Raw genomic sequence first — 7,445 nt, forward strand, 5'->3', positions numbered from 1 at the left:
GGGGTCTCTTTTACATAAGTCAGATTGGGTTGTTTGGAATCCCCCCACCCCGCAACTTAACGGTATGTTTTGGAACTCACTTGGTCTAGATACACCTCTTTCTTAACTCCGTTATGATATTCCATGCTTTGCACCTTCATTCCTGTCGAGCATTCTCTGTTGTTTGCTGTTTTTCGTTTGTTTCCAGTTTCTCTCTATTCAGCCGTTCATCCCAAATGCGTTTCTGGGGCACCTGCTGTGTGCCAGACCCAGACCTCTCCTAGGTTCAGAAAGTACAATAATGAACAAAATAGACACCACCTTCCTGGGCCTGACCTTTTACAAGGGCAACTGACAAGTACACTGTAGGTGGGTCAGGACGGGTATTTTATTTTTTTAAATAGGGACGGTTCCAATCACTAATATGGTTCAAATATCAAGTCAGTATAAAAAAGTACCAAGGGAGGACTTCCCTGGTGGTGCAGTGGTTAAGAATCCGCCTGCCAATGCAGGGGACACGGGTTTGAGCCCTGGTCCGGGAGGATCCCACATGCCGTGGAGCAACTAAGCCCGTGCACCGCAACTACTGAGCCCGTGAGCCACAACTACTGACCCCGCGAGCCGCAACTACTGAAGCCCGTGTGCCTAGAGCCCATATTCCACAACTCAGAGAAGCCACCACAATGAGAAGACCGCTCACCGCAATGAAGAGTAGCCCCTGCTCGCTGCAACTAGAGAAAGCCCGTGAGCAGCAACGAAGACCCAACACAGCCAAAAATAAAGTATGAATAAATAAATAAATTTATATTAAAAAAAAGTATTGAGGGAAACGTCTTACTCCCGCACTTGCCCATCGGACACACGGGTAGCCACTCATTGGTTCCTTGTGTTATCCTTCCAGAATTTCCTTATGAAAATGCAAGTAGAAAAGAGTTGTTATGTATACTTCCCTTCTTTCCCGTGTAAAAGGAAGCTTGCTTACTTATATGTCTTGGCGCTATTTTCCTGTCATCACATAGAGAGCTTCCTTGTTCAACTTTATTTGTAAATTGTTTCAGGTACACAGTGTTCTATCAATATGGTTTATTTTACCACAGTCTATTTGTGCCCTGTAACACAGAGCGTGACACAGGGTGTTTCCTGTCTCTTGCCCTATAACATTGTTGCAGTGAATAACTATACAAAGGTCAATTTGCCCACCTGGAAGTCAATCAATAGAGTGGATGTTCAGAACTGTGATAGCTGGGTCAAGGCCTTGTGTGTGCACAGTGTTGATGTGTGTTACTGTTTGCCCTCTGTATTAGGGTTCTCCAGAGAAACAGACCAATCGGATATAGGAGATATACATACATATACATACAATTTTATATATAATATAATATAAAGTAATAATTATAAGGAATTGGCTCACCGCTATGGAAAACAGTATAGAGGTTCATCAAAAAACTAAAGATAGAGCAATTCCACTCCTAGGCATATACCCAGACAAAACTATAATTCGAAAAAATACATGCACCCTTATGTTCATAGCAGCACTATTTACAATAGCCAAGACATGGAAACAATCTAAATGTCCATCGACAGATGAATGGATAAAGAAGATGTGGTGTGTATATATATATATATATATATATATATATATATATATATATATAATGGAATATTACTCAGCCATAAAAGGAATGAAATAATGCCATTTGCAGCAACATGGATGGACCTAGAGATTGTCATACTAAGTGAAGAAAGTCAGGAAGAGAAAGACAAATACCATATGATATCACTTATATGTGGAATCTAAAATACAGGTCAACACATCTGCAAAACAAAAACAGATTCACAGGTATAGAGAACAGACTTGTGGTTGCCAAAGGGGAGAGGGGGTAGGGGAAGGAAGGAATGGGAGTTTGGGATTAGCAGAGGCAAACTATTATATACAGGATAAACAACACCGTCCTACTGTATAGCATAGGGGATTATATTCAATATTCTGTGACAAATTATAATGGAAAAGAATGTGAAAAAGAATATATATATAAGAATATATATGTATAACCGAGTCACTTTTCTATACAGAAGAAATTAACACAATATTGTAAATCAACTATACTTCAATCAAAATTTTTAATCTTTTTAAAATAAATTTATTTATTTTTTATTTTATTTTATTTATTTTTGGCTGCATTGGGTCTTCGCTGCTGCGTGCGGGCTTTCTCTAGTTGCGGCGAGCGGGGGCTACTCTTCCTTGCGGTGTGCAGATTTCTCATTGTGGTGGCTTCTCTTGTTGTGGAGCACGGGCTCTAGGAACATGGGCTTCAGTAGTTGTGGCATGCAGGCTTCAGTAGTTGTGGATCGCAGGCTCCAGAGTGCAGGCTCAGTAGTTGTGGTGCATGGGCTTAGTTACTCCACGGCATGTGGGTTCTTCTCAGACCAGGGCTTGAACCCGTGTCCCCTGCATTGGCAGGTGGATTCTTAACCACAGCACCACCAGGGAAGCCCTTCAATAAAATTTTTTAAAAAAGGAATTGGCTCACATAATAATGATTTGCAGTTGGCAAACTGGAAACCCAGAACAGCCCATAGTGTAGTTCCAATCTGAAGGCCAGCAGCCTCAGGACCCAGGAAGAGCCAATGTTTCAGTTTGAGTCTGAAGGCAGGATAAAAATTGATGTCCTTCTTCCAAAGCAGTTAGGCAGGAGGAGTTCTCTCTTACTCAGGGGGAGGTCAGCCTTTTCTATACAGGCCTTCAACTGATTAGATGAGGCCCACCCAAATTTGGGAGGGCAATCTGCTTTATTTAGTCCACTGATTCAGATGTCAACGTCATCTAGAAACCCCCTCACAGACACACCTAGAATAATGTTTGACCAAAGTTCAGGGCCTCCAGTGGCTCAGTCAAGTTGACATATAAAATTATTCCTCATACCCTCACCAGTGTGTCTTTTTTAAAGTAGCATTATCAAAATATAATTCATGGGAGTTCTCTGATGGTTTAGTGGTTAGGATTCCAGGCTTTCACTGCTGTGGCCCAGGTTCAATCCCTGGTCAGGGAACTGAGATCTCACAAGTCGTGCAGTGTGGCCAAAAAAAAGAAATGCGTGTGTGTGTGTGTGTGTGTGTGTGTGTGTGTGTATAAAATTCACATATAAGATGTAATTCATCCATCTGAAGTGTATTTTCAATGGTTTTTAGTATATTTACAGAGTTGTGCAATGTATATTTTAGTATATATTTAGTATGCAATGCGGCGGGCCGTTTCCGACCAGCAGAATAACGAGCCGCCACACGCAAGATTCTTCTCGTATCACACTTTATTGGAGCACAGCTTGGTTGAAGAAAGATGGAAGGAAGACCCCGCAATCCTATAGCAGTCTGCTTATATAGGGATTAAGAACATGTGTCGCTCTGTGATTGGCTTTCGCCGATGGTGCGACTTGTGAGCCAGCATCGGATAGGTCGCTACTTTAAAACCTCATTAGTATACTTAGCGCAAGCACAGTGGCCACAGGAAGGATGACTCAGCTTATTTCAGCTTCCTGCCGCGTAGCAGTTAGCTGACCGCGCCCTACAATGCAATGTATATATTTTAGTATATTTATATATTTAGTATATATTTTAGTATATATTTAGTATGCAATGTATATATTTTAGTATATTTACAGAGTTGCACAGAGTTGTGCAATGATCACCACAGTCAATTTTGGAAACTTTGCATTATCTGCACGAGAAACCTCCTACCCCTAGCAGCCACTTCCCATTTGCCCCCAACTCTCTAGGCTTAAGCACCAATCTACTCTGAGCATGAATCTACTTTAGGTCTGTATGGATTTGCCTGTTCCGGACATTTCATGTAAATGGAATCATACAACATGGGGCCCTTGAGTCCAGCTTCTTTCACCGAGCGCCGTGTCTTTGAGGTTCATCTGTGTGGTGGTGCACGTCAGTATTTAATTCTTTCCTGTGACTGAATGTTGTCTCATTGTATGGATGTACCACCTCTAAAAATCCATTCATCTGTTGGTGGCTATTCCACTGTTTGGCTAGGCACCATCTTACATTCCCATCAGCAGTGTAAGAGGGCTTCACTCTCTCCACATCCTCATCAACGCTTGTTATTACCTGCAGTTTTGATTTTTAAAACAATTTTAAATTATTTATTTATTTATTAGGCCACATCGTGCAGCATGTGGGATCTTAGTTCCCCGACCAGGCATCAAACCCGTGTCTCCTGCATTGAGGGTGTGGAGTTGTAAGCACTTGACTGCCGGGGAATTCCCACTGTAGTTTTGATTATAGCCATCCTAGTGGATATGAAGGAGTATCTTATTATGGTTTTGATTTGCATTTCCTTGAGGGCTAACCAATTTGTCTTTTGACTTTGATTTTTTTTAATGAATTTTTTTTCTATAAATTTATTATTCTTTTATGGCTTCCAAATTCGGACTTATGGAGAAAATTGTCCCCACTCTAGGGTCATAAAGAAATTTTCCTATATTCTCTTTTAGTACTTCTATGCTTTCAAGTTTTACGTTTAAAAGAAGAAGGAAGAAGATTACTGATTTACTACAGCAAGAGGAAGAAAGTTTTCTCCTAGCCCAGAAACCACCCCAGCCAATGAGAAACCACCACCACTCAGCCAATGAGAAACTATCACCACCCTGAACTCTGGCTTTCCTCCAATGGGCTTTTTGTTTATAATAGCCCCTCCCAAATCCCTCCTTTCCTTTATAAAAGAATGCTCCTCTCCTTAGTTTTCCAAACGTGCCTGTGGTTTGCCATAGCTTGCATGTCCCAAATTGGAATTCCTGAATCATCTTGCTGGTAAAATAACTGGCTATTTTATTTTAAGGTTGACACAATAAAGTACACATAATTATAGTGTATGATTTCGTAAGTTTTGACATCTGCATACACCCATGAAACCATCCCCACGATTAACATAGTGAACACATCTAGCACATCGAAAAGTTCCTCCTGCCCTTGATGATCCCTCCCCACTCCTTCCCCTTTGCAGGCAACCAACAATCTGCTTTTTGATAATGATTCCATAGTTTTTACTATATGACTGTTACATAATTATTTGAGCAATTCTATATTGTTGGACATCTGCATTTATCCCATTTTTGCTATTTATTAATCCAGCCAGGATGCACATCTTTGTACAAACATAAATCTCCACATATCTGAATATTTTTGGGGGACAAATTCCTAGAACTAATATTATCAGACCGAAGGTTATGAAGGTTAAGACTTTTGGGACAATTTGTCAAACCCTCTTTGTAAGGCTTGCTAGGTATGACATTCACTTTATATTTGGTTTTCTTTCTGGAAAGTTGAATCGTTTTGTTTTTATTTATTTTTATTTTTTCTTTTAATTTTTTTCTTTGTTGTTCTTTGTTGTTTCTTTCTTTCTTTTTTTTTGGTTGAATCTTTTTAATACAAGAGAAGAAGCAGCAGCAGCAGCAGCAGCAGCTAACGCTCCAAGTGTGGCTCAGATGTTTCTGCTTGGAATAAGAGCTGGCTGTTTGGGGGAGGCACTTTTGTGGCTGTGAAAGCAACAAACATTAACATCTGATGGGATTGCCTCTTCCCTGTGACCCAACAGCACTCTGTACCCCGGTAGGGTCCTGCCCAGAGCACGCTGTGATGGCACCAGCAGCCCTCCTTCAGCCACGCCCCACCCTACAGAAGTCTGAAGACTTCTGCATCAAGGATGGTGAGATAAAAACCTTGGATCAACTTCTCTGAGCTCAACAGGCTTCTCTGATGGAGTCTGGGCCTCCAGGCACAGGGTCCTCAGAGTGGCTGAGAGCAGTTCTGAGGCAGGTGGAGGCACCAGACATGCCACCGCAAACTAGGCCCCTTTGGCCTTTGAATTATTTTGACCTAAAGGCCATTGAGAACCAGTAGACACAGGAAAAGCTCTAAAGATGGGGCACAGGTTTTCCTTTGTAAAGGAAATTTTAATTAAGTAATTAATTTTATTTTTGGCTGTGCAACACGGCTTGTGGGATCTTAGTTCCCCCACCAGGGATTGAACCCGGGGCCATGGCAGTGAAAGCGCCGTGTCCTAACCACTGGACCATCAGGGCATTCCCGGAATTTTTTTTTTTTTTTTTTTGCGGTACGCGGGCCTCTCACTGCTGTGGCCTCTCCCATGGCGAAGCACAGGCTCCGGACACGCAGGCCCAGAGGCCATGGCTCACGGGCCCAGCCGCTCCGCGGCATGTGGGATCCTCCCAGACCGGGGCATGAACCCGCGTCCCCTGCATCAGCAGGCAGACTCTCAACCACTGCGCCACCAGGGAAGCCCATTCCCAGAAATTTTTATTCATAAAGGCAATTTCCTTTTGTGAAGAGTCTCCTTCTCCTGTCAAGGAGGTAGAGAACTTGAAACTCTCATCAATAGAGAAGATAAGACTTAAATGTGCATAGCGGGACTTCCCTGGTGGCACAGTGGTTAAGAATCCACCTGACAATGCAGGGAACACGGGTTTGAGTCCTGGTCCGGGAAGATCCCATATGCTGTGGAGCAACTAAGCCCGTGCGCCACAGCTACTGAGCCTGTGCTCTACAGCCTGTGAGCCACAACTACTGAGCCTACACCACAACTACTGAAGCCAAGGTGCTCTAGGGCCCGTGTGCCACAACTACTGAGCCTACATGCTGCAGCTACTGAAGCCTGCGTGCCTAGAGCCTGTGCTCTGCAACAAGAGAAGCTACCGCGATAAGAAGCCCGCACACCTCAATGAAGAGTAGCCCCGCTCGCCGCAACTAGAGAAAAGCTTGCGTGCAGCAACAAAGACACAACGCAGCCAAATAAATAAATAAAAATAAAATTTAAAAGACAAACCTGCATAGCAAACCTTCCTAAACAACGCTTGATTATCGTTCTTTCCCAGTCACCTTCGTATAACTTGTACCCTCCCACCTCAAAGCCCAAATACCCTTTTCCTCGGTTTTAAGCTAAGATAGTATTTAAGGTCAAGTTCTAATGAACGCAGTGGGTTACTCATCACTCGTGCTCCCTTGTGTCCGCATGAGATGACCATGTTAATGAACTTCTTTTTGTCTTTTTATTCTTCTTGGCTGCACCGCACAGCATGTGGGATCTTAGTTCCCCCACCAGGGATCGAACCTGTGCCCCCGGCCGTGGAAGCACAGAGTCTTAACCACTGGACCAACAGGGAAGTCCCTGCCTTTTTCTTATTAACCTGTCTTTGGTCCATCTCATTTCTAGAGCCCTGGCTGGAGAACCTATGATGGGTAGAGGAAAATAGTTTTTTCCTCCCCTGCTGGCACAAACCTCCCCAGTGAGGCTCGGGACACAGGCCACCTGGCCTCAAATCCAGGTGCCTCCACTTACTCGCGGTGTGGACTTGGATGTGTTTTTTTAACTTCTCCCAGCTTCAATTTCCTTATTTGTATTGATAATTAAAGGATAATAAAAGATTATTGTAAGATTATTG

Source organism: Tursiops truncatus, chromosome 8 (genome assembly GCF_011762595.2).
Source record: "Tursiops truncatus isolate mTurTru1 chromosome 8, mTurTru1.mat.Y, whole genome shotgun sequence".
NCBI classification, from domain to species: Eukaryota; Metazoa; Chordata; class Mammalia; order Artiodactyla; family Delphinidae; genus Tursiops; species Tursiops truncatus.